Below are 15,444 nucleotides of genomic sequence, written 5' to 3' on the forward strand. Positions count from 1 at the left end.
AGAGCCTAGGAAGGGAGGGGATGCATGTATAATCATGGCTGATTAGCATGGTTGTATGGCAGAAACCAACACAGCATTGCAAAAATTAAAAAAAAAAATCAGAAACAAAAATAGTGTGCTGTGTATCTGTGTGTAGTTTAATAAAGATGTTACTAACACAAAAATGATTTAGAAAATTTGAGAACGCATCATGTAATGTCTGACATATTCAGTAATGTTTCAAGATAACAATTAAAATATACTGTTTTAAATAGCAAATTTGCCAAATATCAAAATGAATCCACCACAGGTATACATGTGTTCCCCATATTTGGCAAAACTAATACAATTATGTAAAGTTTAAAAATAAAATAAAATTAGAAAAAAAATAAATAAATAGCAAATTTGAAGTTATGTAACTTGTAATTTGGTTCTCATTAGATTTTTATATTAAGTAGAAAAGAAAAAAAAGAGAAAAGGATCAAATAGTTGCAAAATCCTTTTAGTATAGATTATTTTTGCTTGGTAAATGCTCTTGAATAGGCAGTTTATTTATATAAATGCAATGCAAACTCTTTTCCAAAAATTCTTAGGTTGCACTTTCAATCTAAAAGTAAACATTTTAACTACAAAGCTCAATGCATTGATATGTTAGATAACATAGGTTAGTTCACTAACGGTTATATTTAGTAACATTTATGAACTACTGTTTCTATAGATGGATTTATATGCTACTTACCTTTAAAACTTTTGGATGTAGCAAGTATAAATATAACTTTTCTTCCTTGAAAGACTATGACTAAATGGTTGCTGAGGATATATACAATACTGCTAAGAATTGTACAGTTCAATGTTCACTTCTTTCTGGAGCAATAATTACAAAACCTGGATCTGGTGCATGATGTATACATGCCAATATTAATATGCTAACTAACTAAAGAAGGCAACAGCCGATATACTGATTGATATTGGGCACGTATCTTACTATATTATTCTATTACAAGACATTTTCCTTACATGACTAAAGTCAAAGTGTGTTAGTTGCTCAGTCATGTCCAACAGTTTGTGAGCCCATAGACTGTAACCTGGGCTTCCTCTGGTGGCCTGGTGGCAAAGAATCTGCCTGCTACACAGAGGACACAGGAGACCTGGGTTCGATCCCTGGGTGAAGAAGATCCCCTGGAGAAGGACATGGCAACCCATTCCAGTCTTCTTGCCTGGAGAATCCCATGGACAAAGGAGCCTGGTGGGCTACAGTCTACAGGTATGCAGAGTCATATACAACTGAAGTGACTGAGCACACACGCATGGACTGTAGCCTGCCAGGCTCCTCTGTCCACGGAATTCTCCAGGCAAGTACAATGGAGTGGGTAGCCATTCTCTTCTCCAGGTGATCTTTCCCCATCCAGGGGTCAAACCCACATCTCCTGCATTTAAGGTAAATTCTTTACCTTCTGAGCCACCAGGGAAGCCCTTACATAAGGGAAATTCAGAATCAAAAAATGTAAAAAGTTTAAAAATATAAAATCTACTAGATTTAGTAAGAAATTATTAAAAGAGCTTTTGATTCACATTTATGAAAAAGATAGTTTCTTGATCTGTGACACCTATCTGCATTCTTGCATATTCTACTAACATAGCATCTCCAGTCCTAAACATGATACTCTTCCAGTGTGATCATTACTGTGCAATATCTTGATTCATTTTTTTCTTTTCTTTTTTAAAATCAATTCTTCAATTCTTTAAAAGAAGTATTTTCCTATTATAGTGTTCTAGTGAGGTTTATGTTTTCCCAAAGAAATTCAAGCAAGAAGTGGTAATTTGGGGGAAGAGTTTCAAAGATGAATATTTGGACAATATCTTTAGCCTTAAACACAGACCAAGCATCATGTGAATAGAAAATTGGATTCCAATAATCAATGGTCTGTAGTAATATTATGGTTTATAAATTATCCTTTGTGGATGACTGTAATAGAGTGTTCACCGAAACAAATGTCTTGAAAAATTAGGTGTCAAGTGGGTCTTAGAAAGCATCACTACAAACGAAGCTAGTGGAAGTGATGGAATTCCAGTTGAGCTGTTTCGAATCCTGAAAGATGATGCTGTGAAAGTGCTGCACTCAATATGCCAGCAAATGTGGAAAATTCAGCAGTGGCCACAGGACTGGAAAAGGTCAGTTTTCATTCCAATCCCAAAGAAAGGCAATGCCAAAGAATGCTCAAACTACTGCACAATTGTACTCATCTCACACCCTAGTAAAGTAATGCTCAAAATTCTCCAAGCCAGGCTTCAGCAATATGTGAACTGTGAACTTCCTGATGTTCAAGTTAGTTTTAGAAAGGGCAGAGGAACCAGAGATCAAATTGCCAACATCCACTGGATCATGGAAAAAGCAAGAGAATTCCAGAAAAACATCTATTTCTGCTTTATTGACTATGCCAAAGCCTTTGACTGTGTGGATCACAATAAACTGTGGAAAATTCTGAAACAGATGGGAATACCAGACCACCTGACCTGCCCCTTGAGAAACCTGTATGCAGGTCAGGAAGCAACAGTTAGAACTGAACATGGAACAACAGACTGATTCCAAATAGGAAAAGGAGTACGTCAAGGCTGTATACTGTCACCCTGCTTATTTAGCTTCTATGCAGAGCACATCATGATAAACTCTGGACTGGAAGAAACACAAGCTGGAATCAAGATTGCCTGGAGAAATATCAGTCACCTCAGATATGCAGATGACACCACCCTTATGGCAGAAAGTGAAGAGGAACTCAAAAGCCTCTTGATGAAAGTGAAAGTGGAGAGTGAAAAAGTTGACTTAAAGCTCAACATTCAGACAACGAAGATCATGGCATCCCGTCCCATCACTTCATGGGAAATAGATGGGGAAACAGTGGAAACAGTGTCAGACTTTATTTTTGGGCTCCAAAATCACTGCAGATGGTGACTGCAGCCATGAAATTAAAAGACGCTTACTCCTTGGAAGGAAAGTTATGACCAACCTAGATAGCATATTCAAAAGCAGAGACATTACTTTGCCAACAAAGCTCTGTCTAGTCAAGGCTATGTTTTTTCCTGTGGTCATGTGTGGATGTGAGAGTTGGACTGTGAAGAAGGCTGAGCACTGAAGAATTGATGCTTTTGAGCTGTGGTGTTGGAGAAGACTCTTGAGAGTCCCTTGGACTGCAAGGAGATCCAACCAGTCAATTTGAAGGAGATCAGCCCTGGGATTTCTTTGGAGGGAATGATGCTGAAGCTGAAACTCCAGTACTTTGGCCACCTCATGCGAAGAGTTGACTCACTGTAAAAGACTCTGATGCTGGGAGGGATTGGGGGCAGGAGGATAAGGGGACAACAGAGGATGAGATGACTGCATGGCATCACCGACTCAATGGACATGAATTTGAGTGAAGTCTGGGAATTGGTGATGAACAGTGTTGGGGTTTTTCTCTCCAGGACTTGGAAGCGATGAACCTGAAAGAAGGACACTTGGACATTCTCTTGCAAGGACTGACAAGTTTATTTCTGCAGTCAAGCTTTTTTATAGAAGCAGGAACAAAGAGCTCAAAGTATGCGGCCAGCAGAGCGCATACGGAGCTAACACATAATCAGTAGAAATATTTCAAGGACAGTGCGCTCTAAATGACTCATGGGCTTCTCCCACAACCTGCTCTCACAAGTAACATCCCTATTTATTATTAACTCTTGGCACTGAGCATAACCAAAGGCAGGAGATATCTTTCTATCTGTAGTGCAAAGCCACATACTTCTGGCCCTTCGCCATTTTCCCAAGGACTTTCTCCTTTTATGGCTATTTTGCAGTACACTTCCCAACATATCCTTCTTTTGTTTTTAAATTAAGCACGGCAGCAGCTAGTTGGACTCCATTGTGGGAGGCACAGAGTCTTGAGTAGAGCCTTCTGTATCCTATAATCAAGGACAAAAAAAGCAGGGTGATTAATACATATATGAAAATATTGCTTCCTGAAAGCCAAGCTCTAGGGTCTAGAGACGATAGGGTTTTGGTTAAAGTATCATAGAATTGAGTACTATACAATTCCCTAGGTACTGTAACTTGAAAATTAGCAACTTGTTGTTTCAACAATTTGATGTCTAAACTTGAGTTACTTGTGAGATCCTGCAAATGCACCTTAACCTTATTCCACGGATATTCAGTGCTATTATAGGGCATGTTAGTCAGACAACAAGAAGTAAAATTCCAGTGACAGCGTATACGTGTTCGGAAAGTCAGTTGCTGCATTTGATCTCCTAAGTAGATAACCACAGTTTGTAACTCATTAATTCGTGTTTGTAATTGCTGATCTATTTGAGCTTGTCGAATCCATAGATCAGGAGAGTCTTTGTGCCAAGCAGTGATAAAATCATGCTTTGTATAGAATTATGTAAAGCCATATCAGACAAAGTTCCTACAGTCACAGTGGAGATAAGGCTTAGGATGCCTGCAATAATCCACCTAAGGATGTGCTTAAATTGCCTAAACCCAGTTTTCAACAGTACAGAAAGAAACACAGAATCATTCCAAGGCTCAGTTAAGTTTATGGGAAGCCATAACTCAGATCTTTGTTTAACTAGTGCAATGCCAGCATTGTGATATGAAATGGTGTGATTAAGGCAGCTATACAATGCACATGCAGTACAATTGACAATCTTGGCTGATAAGTCAGTATCAAAATGCCCTACAATAAACAAGTATGGAAGGTGAACACATGATTGAATATAGCCAGTATTATTATATAGGAAGGTGTAATTAGAAGGACGAAACACACCCATAGTCCTATAAACACTAGCGAAGTGCTCTAAGGCTGCTGGAATTTTCCAAATGTGCCATTGCTCTGGCCCCACAATAGGGACGACAATCCTGGGTCGTGGGGGTGATAAGCCCCCATTATACCAATTCAGCAATATGTCCTTATCAGTCCAGAAACTTGTCTTGGATTTATGAAGGCCTCCAAGGCTTGATCTATTAAACCAGGAGCAAATGATGTTCCTCCTGCTCTTCAGAACAGTTTACAAACAAACCGTGAGGTCACCAGTCAACAAATATAAATGTATGATTGGTATGATTTTGCTGAATTATAGAAACTTTCCCAAATTGGCCTCGACAGTCAGACCAATGTAATGGTTGTATCTCCTGTTTTCTTCTCCAAGATACAGTATGACATGTTGGTTCCTCTGGTTGAAAAAGCGAGTTCAAATAGTTGGCTATCTGGCCTGGATAATATCGCTTGGAACCATTAAGTAAGAAAGATGCCACGGCAAACATTCCCAGATGTGAAGCAGTCCCATTGTTGGCAGAGTATGCCCATCACTGTGGGAAGATAGTCATGCAAAGGGGATGAGATCTGAAATAGATAGGCAAGGTTTTGAATCCCATGGAAATATTGATTGGCTTTCCCTCATCTTCTTCATGGATTGGTCGCTTTGTGGACCAGAGACTTGGAAAATGCATGCTGTCATTAGTAAAGATCATAGGGGCTTTATCTACCCAATCCACTATGGAGAGAAGTGGTGGGTTGGGTATGTATGCCCAATAAACATACTCTGCACTTACCCCAGAGGAACAGGAAAGAACAGCTAACATTGCCAGAAACAGCTTATCTGGAGTCATAGGAGTTCCAGTGCTCTTCAGTGTCTGCTCAGCCTGACGAGTCATGTTTTTTCACTTGAGCCCATGTCGGGTAAGGATTCAGACGATGGCGTTTCTTCATTGGCTCCTCCAGGGTCATTGACGAGACCCTTTGTGTCAACTTAGACCCTTCCCAAGGGAGTCTGGTTTTGGGGTCATTCTCGGTAGTGGACATGGCGAAGGGGAACCCTGATTTCCTCTCCATCTGCAATGACAAGACCATAACCCTTGCCTAGGAGTCGTAAGATTCCTGGCAGCCACTGATTAAATTGCTTATACTATATTGGTGTATTGATTTCTAATTTGCTGTTTTTGTCTTCTGCAAAATGTCTATCTGCACAAGTGTCAGAATTATTTTTTGTTAAATTTAAAAAATTCAGGGAATAAAGAGTTAAAGATAATAGTAATTGAGGGTTCATAGGATAAGAAGTGTATCTCCTCTTCCATATTCCCCCTTTCTGTTTTAGTAAATGAATTTTTAGGGTGTGGTGGGCTCTTTCGATAATGGCTTACCCCTGAGGATTATAGGGTATTCCTGTAATGTGTGTGACGTTCCATTCTGATAAAAATGAACGAAATGAATGCGAGGTGAATGCAGGTCCATTGTCTGTTTTCAAGACAGAAGGAATCCCCATAACGGGGAAGGTGAGTAAGAGTGCAGAAATGGTGTGTTTGTTGAATTCTGAAGAGACAGGTACTGCCCAGATAAAGCCTGAAAATGTATCAAGTGAGACAAAAAGCAAAGAAAATTTTCTTAAGGAGCAGTGAGTGAAATCAGATTGCTAAAGGGAATTAGGTTGTTGCCCCTGGGGATTAACTCCTGAAATCGTAGTTCGTAAGTGCAGAGGAGTGCAGACATCACAGGTTTTAATAATATGTCGTGTTTCAGTGAGAGGAATATGGTATTTAGAGTGTAATCTCTTAGCATTTGTATGAAGATTAGCATGTTCGTCATTGGCAGATGTAAAAATGGGAGCTATGAGTCTATCAACAGCATCATTTCCTGCGACCAGAGGGCCAGGTAAACCTGAATGAGCACGTATATGTGCAATAAAGAAAGGTTCCATACGTGAATGAATTAAAGCTTGAGTCTGTGAAAAGAGAGTATATAATTCCTCATCTAGGTTGTATAAAAAGGTGGTAACAAAATCAGGAAAAAGGGAAGCAAGGTATTTGGAATCAGTATATATGTCAAAAGATAATGGTTGAAGCGACAAAAGAGCATATAAAGCATACAATTCAGCTCTTTGTACTGAAGAATAGGTAGTGGGTAATTTCTCTTTGATATCAGGGCCGACAATCCCTGCTATGCCTTTCTTGTTGCCATCAATGAAATAGGTGGGTGCACTGGTAATAGGCTGGGATGCAATGATATTAGTTAAAATGAATTTAGTACATTGTCGAAAGTCCCACAATTTTCTTTTCGGCAGATGAAATGAGATAACATTCTGAAAATCACTTAATTCCATTTGCATGGTCAGGTTATACTGTAGGGCAATTTGCAATTCCTTTTTTGTCAAGGGAACGTGTATTGCATACGGATCAAATCCAGTCAAAGTTTGTACATGGCTTCTTCCTGAAACAATTAAGTGCCCTATTTTCTCAATATATGATACAATTTTTTAGACTGTTTAGTGTGTAAATATACCCATTCTATTGGGCTATGTTGAGCTATAATTGCCGTGGGTGAATGTTCAGTAGGGAATATATATAAAGAAACTGGTTGATCATAATCTAGCCGAGTTGAAAAAGATTGTTGAATGCGTTTCTCCACTAAGGCCAGTTCTTCTTTGGCCTCTTTTGTTAGCTGCCTAGGGCTATTAGGGTCGGGGGATCCCTCTAAAATTTTAAATAGATTTTGTAAGGCATAGGTGGGGATGCCAACAGATGGCTGCACCCAATTAATATCTCCTAGCAATTTTTTAAAATCATTCAGCGTGCATAGAGATTGCACAGAAATTTGAATTTTTTGAGGTTTGATTTTAGATTCTTCCATAACATGTCCTAAATAATTAAAGGGTGCTTTCCACTGAATTTTATCTGGCTCAATAAGCAGGCCATGATTTTGAAGAGTAATAGTAACTTCCTTATATAACTGTTGTAAACAGAGTTCAGATTCCATAGAGAGAAATATATCATCCATATAATGAATTATAAATGCAGTAGGATACTTGTCTCTAATGGGTTGTAATAAAACAGATATGAGATATTGGCAAATGGTAGGGGAGTTCATCATTCCCTGAGGTAGCACCTTCCATTGGAATCTTTTAACAGGAGCCATGTGATTTATAGAAGGAACTGAAAAGGCAAAATGTTTTCTACCTTTAGGGTGCAAAGGTATAGTAAAAAAGCAGTCTTGTAAGTCAATAATAACTACAGACCATCCTTTTGGTACCATAGAAGGCGAGGGCAATCTGGGTTGTAAGGGCCCCATAGGTGACATGGTATTATTAACATTTCTTAAATCTATCAACATTCACCATTTTCCTGACTTCTTTTTTATTACAGAAACAGGGAAATTCCACGGGGAAAATGAAGGTTCTATATGAGCTTTTTGTAATTGTTCATTAATTAATTGCATAAGAGTTGCCAATTTTTCTTTAATTAGGAGCCATTGAGGTGTCCATACTGGGGTATCAGATTCCCAATCGAGGGGCAGCAGTGTTAACTCAATGGCCCCCAGTAAAAAGGTTCATTTAAAGAAATTGTGGCTTTCATTTGTTCAAGAAAATCCCATCCCCATAAATTGATAGGGATATCAGTGACATAGGGTTTAAGATAAGCTACAATTTGATCAGGGCCATACACTTGGTGTATGTGCACCAGTGTAGGATGCACTGACAAAAGTTTGTGTGGCATCAGCTTTACCCACTCCTAATAGTCTAGAAGGAGCCACAACCTTACCCCAATCGAGGGGCCACTCTGCAGCTCTAATGATTGAAATGTCAGCTCCAGTATCTAACATGCCTGTGAAATTCTTTCGCCGTATGCGTAAAGTAAGCATGGGTTTCTGATGTTCCTTTAATAAGGTGGATAGTGTAGCAGTAAGGTTGGTACTGCCAAAGCCTCCCTGCCGAACTTTATCAGATGCCTGCATTGGTTTAACATATGGCAAAAGTAATAATTGTGCAAAATGTTCCCCTTTTTGTAAGTATGCATTTCCCGTTTTCACAACATTTACCATAACATGTATTTCCCCTTCATAATCTTCGTCCACAACACCGGTCAATACCACTAAACCTCTCATTGTGCAGTTATTACGTCCCAAAATCAGTACCACTGTCCCTGGTGGAATTGGGCCATAATATCCAGTGGGAATTTTGTGAGGGTTGTATAATTCTATTAGTTCCATATCATAAGGACTAGGTATATCAACGCAAGCACTCTTAGATGTAGCTGCTTGTAGCGTCATAACGCTAGGTCCTCCTTTTGTAGTGGGGCTAGAGGATGGCCCCTTTATCAGTTTCCCTGTTGTTTTTGCTGTGCACGGGGTTCAAAGTGTTTCCATCCGTATCAAATTTAGAATGACATTCATTCAGCCAATGAAACCCCCTTTTATATCTTGGACATACTCCTGGGGGTCTCTTCCTATTAGAAGTAGTATTATTTTTTCTGGCCTGTGTTGGCAGGTGACATTGTTTTTTCATATGGCCGGGCTTCCCACAGTTAAAACATTTGGTATTAGCAGCCTTTTGTACATTAAAGGTTTCCAATGCTGCCAATTTTGCTCTATGGGACATAGACCTGATGTCCCTACATGCTTTCAAATACTCCATAAGAGAGCCAGTCTCTTGAACTGGTCTGAGCACAGATTGACATTCCTCACTAGCATTTTCAAAAGCAAGTTGTTTTAAAATAATGTTTTGTAAAGTCACATCCTTAATAGATTTTTCAATTGCATCCTTTAATTTTCCTATAAATTGAGAATATTCCTCCTCATGTCCTTGAATAATCTTAACAAATGAACCATCAGAGTTAGCGCTAACAACCTTTGCCCATGCCCTGCAGGCAGTTTCTTTAATGAAATGTAACATCTCAAGGGTAATGTTAGCTAATTGCGCCATTACATCCACCATAGTCCCTGTTCCAGTCAGTATATCATAGGTTAAATTGGCAGGGTTACCACGAGATTGCTGGTCAATCATCAGCTGTCGGGCCTCATCACCAACCCACATTTGCCACTGCAGTAATTGCTGAGGATTTAAAACCATCTTTGCTACTTGAAAAAAAAATCATATGGCATCCAATGGTCAGCCCATCCTCTGAGAAATTCTATACAGTAAGGAGAAGTAGGTCCATACAGAGTACATGCTTTCTTAAAGCTAGACAACATGCTAAAATCTATACCATCCCAAGAATTTTGACCCTGGACGGGTTGATCAAATTGTATTGGGAAAGCGAAAGCACAAGCAGGCATCTCCCGAGGAGGAGTGAAGTGGTTAGTACGAGCAAGATTAGCAACTGCAGTTACAGATGGAGCAGAAGGAAAAGCCTCAGATTTGGGCTGTCCACTGAGTGAAATGACTTCCACCTTAAGCGGTTTTGATTTTGGCACATCCTTAATAGATACATTCTCAAGTTGTTTTTCCAGGGTTTGTGTTTGATTGAGCATGACATTCTTGCATTTCAAAGCACCTTGCATGTCTTGTTCATCAAGCTCGTATTCATGCAAAGACTGAAAAGTCTCTACCTCCAAATCAACATTATGCCCTTCAATTTGTTCTATGACAGCCCATATGAGTGACCAGGTAACCCACCATTGAGGCGGAATGCGAACTCCCTGCTGATATGCTCGTAAAACATTATTCTTAACCCTTTTCCATACATCAAGATCAAGAGTCCCCTCCTCCAGGAACCATGGATTATGTTCCACTAGTATATGATAGCAGTCATTCAACTGATCTCTTGAAACATTAACACCATTTTGTTTCAAAAAATGATGCATTATAGAAATGAAAGGAATTTTACTGCTATGTTGTCCCATCCTGCTTACCTCTTTCTGCAGGGGCTCATCGCTTTGTTCAGCCTTTCTCTCAAGTCCCTGTTCATGGCGCCACTTGTTGGGGTTTTTCTCCCTGGGACTTGGAAGTGATGAACCTGAAAGAAGGACACTTGGACAGTCTCTTGCAAGGACTGACAAGTTTATTTCTGCAGTCAAGCTTTTTTATAGAAGCAGGAACAAAGAGCTCAAAGGCATAATCAGTAGAAACATTTCAAGGACACCGCGCTGTAAATGACTCATGGGCTTCTCCCACAACCTGCTCTCATAAGTAACATCCCTATTTATTATTAACTCTTGGTGCCGAGCATAACCGAAGGCAGGAGATGTCTTTCTATCCGTAGTGCAAAGCCGCGTACTTCTGGCCCTTCGCCATTTTCCCAAGGACTTTCTCCTTTTATACAGGAGGCCTGGCATGCTGCAATTCATGGGGTCACAAAGAGTCGGACATGACTGAGCGACTGAACTGAACTGATCAGCAGTATCATAAATCAGTCAGTCAGTTCAGTTGCTCAGTCATGTCTGCCTCTTTGTGACCCCATGGGCTGCAGAATGCCAGACTTCTCTGTCCATCACCAACTTCCGGAGCTTACTCAAACTCATGTCCACCGAGTCAGTGATGCCATTCAACCACCTCATCCTCTGTAGGCCCCTTCTCCTCCTGCCGTCAATCTTTCCCTACTTCAGGCTCTTTTCCAATGAGTCAGTTCTTTGCATCAGTTAGCCAAAATATTGGAGCTTCAGCTTCAGCATCAGTCCTTCCAATGAATATTCAGGACTGATTTCCTTTAGGATGGACTGGTTGGATCTCCTTGCTGTCCAAGCTAGGATCATGACACCTAATCAGTATCCACTCTTACCAACCCATAGCTGATGGTACTCATACTCAGGGCATGAATAAGCCTAACTGGCTAAATGCAAAAATATGTATAGTATAATGTTGTGTGTTTTGTACAGTGTAATGTTAAGTGTGTTTCCATATCAATATATGTAGAGATATGTAAGACTAAAAAGCACATTGTATCAGCCATAATTTGGGTTAGGTTCATTGGAAAATATACTAATGTAATTTTTCATGATTTTAAGAAGTATAGCCTCTGTATGGTCTTCCTAGGTGGCACTAGTGGTAAAGAACCCTCCTGCCAATGCAGGAGACATAAAGAGACAGGGGTTCAATTCCTGAGTCAGGAACATCCCCTGGAGGAGAGCATGGCAACCTGCTCCAGTATTCTTGCCTGGAGAATCCCATGGACATAGGAACTTGGTGGGCTACAGTCCATGGGGTCACAAAGAGTCCAACACGACTGAAGCGACTTAGCATGCACAAACACAGCCTCCGTATGGAGATGAATTATTTTTAAAAACATCAGCAACAGGTCAATGACAAAAGAAATCATACTGTAAATTACAGAAGAGGAATTTTCCTTTATTCTGTCTATAGCTCATGACAATAAACTCTGTAAGAATTCTTCAAGGTTTGAGTCCCTAGGGTTAGGTGATTAGATATAAAACAAATTAAAACACCATCATGAAGTATAATTTCTAAGTCTGCCTATTACTCAAGGACATGTTCATTCTCCTTCTGCAATTTCTTGACTGTTGCAAAAATAACAGATTATATTTCTTGCTATTATTATTAACTATATTTTGTAAGAATCATCAACTTTCTGATTAAAGGACAGGAAATGTTTAAACAAAATTTTGATTTTGATACAAAATGTGTATGCAGCATATTAGTGTTAACAAGGAATCCATCAGAGAAATACACCAGGGATATCTGGCATTTGGTGAGTTGATTTAACCTAGGATCATCCTTTCACTCTGATCTGAGGGATATGGAATCCAGAAGATTTTTTGGCAGAGGAAACCTATATGAACTGAAAACAGCAATATACAGGCTAAATTCTATTTTTACTAGTCCCAGGCCCATCGTGCATGTGCAGTTATATGTTTAACCCCAGAGAAATTTGCTATTATATTTTTCTTTATGTGTTAAAAATGTTTAATCTTTCCCAGGCCAATTCTGCTGTTATCATATGACTGCCATAACCCAATCAATGATTTGTCTAGTTTTTTTTCTTTTTTTATTTCCTTCTATGTAGCCTGTGTTCTCATATAATTATATTCTGTCTTGGGGATATTTAGTACTCTAAGCATTGTACTAATTTAGGAATCATTTATATATAATACTACTACTGATAAATACTATTCTTTCTTATTTTCCGATAAAGAAACTGAAGTTCTAAAGGATAAATCTAATTTCCCATATTCAAATTTACTCAAGTTGTCAAGCAAAGACTTCAGAACATTCCTGGGTGTACACTGATCACACCGCCTTCACTAGCTTAGGTTGAGCAATCTTGAGCTTCTTTCACTCCACCTTCTCGTGTTTCATTGCTCAATTTTAATTCTTCTTTATTTTTATCTTTTCAATCAAGATCCATGGTTCTGAGTGAAGGAAATCAGAGCTCTGTGATCATGTTCATCCTCTTGGGCTTCTCAGAATACCCACACCTCCTGGCACCCCTTTTCCTGGTGTTCTTGACCATTTACACAGTCACTCTGGTGGGGAACCTTGGCATAATAGTGATCATAAGGACAAGTCTCAAACTCCACACACCCATGTACTTTTTTCTTAGCCATTTATCCTTTTTGGATATTTGTTCTTCCAGTGTATTTACACCCAAACTCCTAGATATCTTGGTACTGGAAGACAGAGTTATCTCTTTCAAAGGATGCATGGCACAGTTTTTCTTTGGCTGTGCATTTGTGATTGCAGAGATGTCCATGCTAGCAGTGATGGCCTATGACCGGTTCGTGGCTGTTTGTAACCCCTGCTCTACACAGCTGTTGTGCCTTCTAAGCTCTGCAACCTCCTGGTTGCTGAGACTTACATGTGGGGTGGAATGTTTTCCTTGACAATCACATGTTCTCTTTTGGAGCTGTCCTTCTGCTGTTCTATGTCATACATCACTTTGGCTGTGAGTATTCTGCCATCATCTCTGCTTCCTGTTCTGACACCCATTTCAGTCAACTGACGTGTTTCATTTCTACACTCAATGAGGTGTGTGTAGCCTCCTGATTATCTTCACCTCCTACGTTTTCACAGTTGTCACAATCATCAAGATGCCTTCAGCTGCTAGACTCTGAAAAGCCTTCTCCACCTGTGCCTCCCACCTGACCACCATCACCATTTTCCAAGGGACTGTTCTGTTCCTTCATTGTGTACCAAACTCCAAAAGCTCATGGCTCCTCGTCAGAGTAGCCACTGTGTTTTTTACTGTCATGATTCCTATGCTGAACCCCCTTATCTATAGCCTTAGGGATAAAGGTGTGAAAGAGACAGTCAGGAGTTTGATAACCATGAAATGCTTTCTCTCTCAATATAATTCAGAAGTCCAATAGGACTGAAAAACCACTTGAATTAAAGTCAAGCTGTGTATAACTCAAATAAATATGTTTATGTTAATATTATGCCTAATAATTTTCTTATATATTTCTGATCCTAGTTTACCTTTATTTTAAATAAATATATGATTATGTTTCAAATAAATTGTACATTGCATTTTACATTTTTTTTGATGGTCAGGATGAGCTACAATTATTTCTGAGTTAATATAGAAATAATACCTTATGGAAATCAGAGTGATGAAAAGATATATATTGTTAGAGACTCACTCCTTATGCTACAGTTTATGTTGTGATTTGTAACACTGCTGCAAACACAGATGATGACTCTGTTTAGTGTCAGGGTTAAGGTTAGGGTTAGGGTTAAATTTGCACTCAGGTTCTCATAACTAACTTTTGATTCAGTTCTATAAAATGCAACTTTTAGCTTTTCTCAAAACTTTATTTTACTCCAGGTAAAATGAGGACTTTTGAGTTTGCATTATAAAAATATTGCAAGAAGATCCTGAAATTAATAGCTAGTCTCTGTATGCATCACTAACTTTTTGAATATCAGTATAATATAGTTTAATAAAAGGTGTTTAAGATGATACTGAATACTGAGAAAAAGTTAAATGTATTTCTAAGGCGATATAATGATTACCCAGTGATAAAGACCAAGTTAAGAACTGCTCTATTTTCTCTTCTTCTGACATATATACTCATTCACGTCTCAGGTTTGCATTCATAATCCAAAGAAGAAGAAATGCTCTTTATCAATAATGAAGTATGAAAAAATTATAATAGATTAACAGAGATGTTTTTGAATAACTGGACCTAATCATGAATCTGCCTCATTTGGTTTAATAAGTCTTTCTTATATTCCTTTGAAGTACCTGCCATTACCACATATTCTTTATGATAACTTTGAAGTAAGTCTCACTATCCAATACAGCAACTTCTGACATCTTTTATTCCCTGTAAGTGGGTCCTATTTATCCTTGACTGTTTCATTTTCATACAGACTTCAGTATTTATTTTGTTCATTCTTTTAAACCCTGAGACTCTTAGGGGCTCTAAAATTTATGTCACTTGTTCTTTAGCTCTGCGTGTTAAAGCATGCTTGACTGTAGCCATGCCCTCTCTGCTTCAGTCATCTATACTCCTTCATGATGATAAGATCATATTAGCTGGTTTTTATTTTACCATTGTTTTAATTTATTGATTTTTATTTTTGGCTATGCTACACAGCATGTGAGATCTTAGCTTCCCAACCAGGGATAAAGCCCATGCTCACTGCAGTGGAAGCAAAGAATCTTAAATCCTGTACCACCAGGGAAATCCCATCATTGTTTTTACCGATGTGACTTTGCCATTTGATTTATTTCTCATTATCATTATTATGATTGATTCGGTTTCTGAGGGAAAA

At 38.9% G+C, this 15,444-nt stretch overlaps 1 long non-coding RNA gene and 1 pseudogene across 1 annotated transcript; one reads left to right on the plus strand and one right to left on the minus strand.

Annotated features, from left to right (window-relative positions):
- Positions 1-3,479: 3,479 nt before the first annotated feature.
- LOC133249188 (uncharacterized) lies at positions 3,480-10,861 on the minus strand. Its single transcript, XR_009736864.1, has 2 exons — positions 10,623-10,861; positions 3,480-5,834 (listed from the first exon to the last, which is right to left on the minus strand). It is a non-coding gene; the product is annotated as an uncharacterized LOC133249188 (long non-coding RNA).
- Positions 10,862-13,070: 2,209 nt separating this feature from the next.
- On the plus strand, positions 13,071-14,033 carry LOC133250022 (olfactory receptor 1165-like; annotated as a pseudogene).
- Positions 14,034-15,444: the final 1,411 nt, after the last annotated feature.

Source organism: Bos javanicus, chromosome 6 (genome assembly GCF_032452875.1).
Source record: "Bos javanicus breed banteng chromosome 6, ARS-OSU_banteng_1.0, whole genome shotgun sequence".
Classification (NCBI taxonomy): Eukaryota; Metazoa; Chordata; class Mammalia; order Artiodactyla; family Bovidae; genus Bos; species Bos javanicus.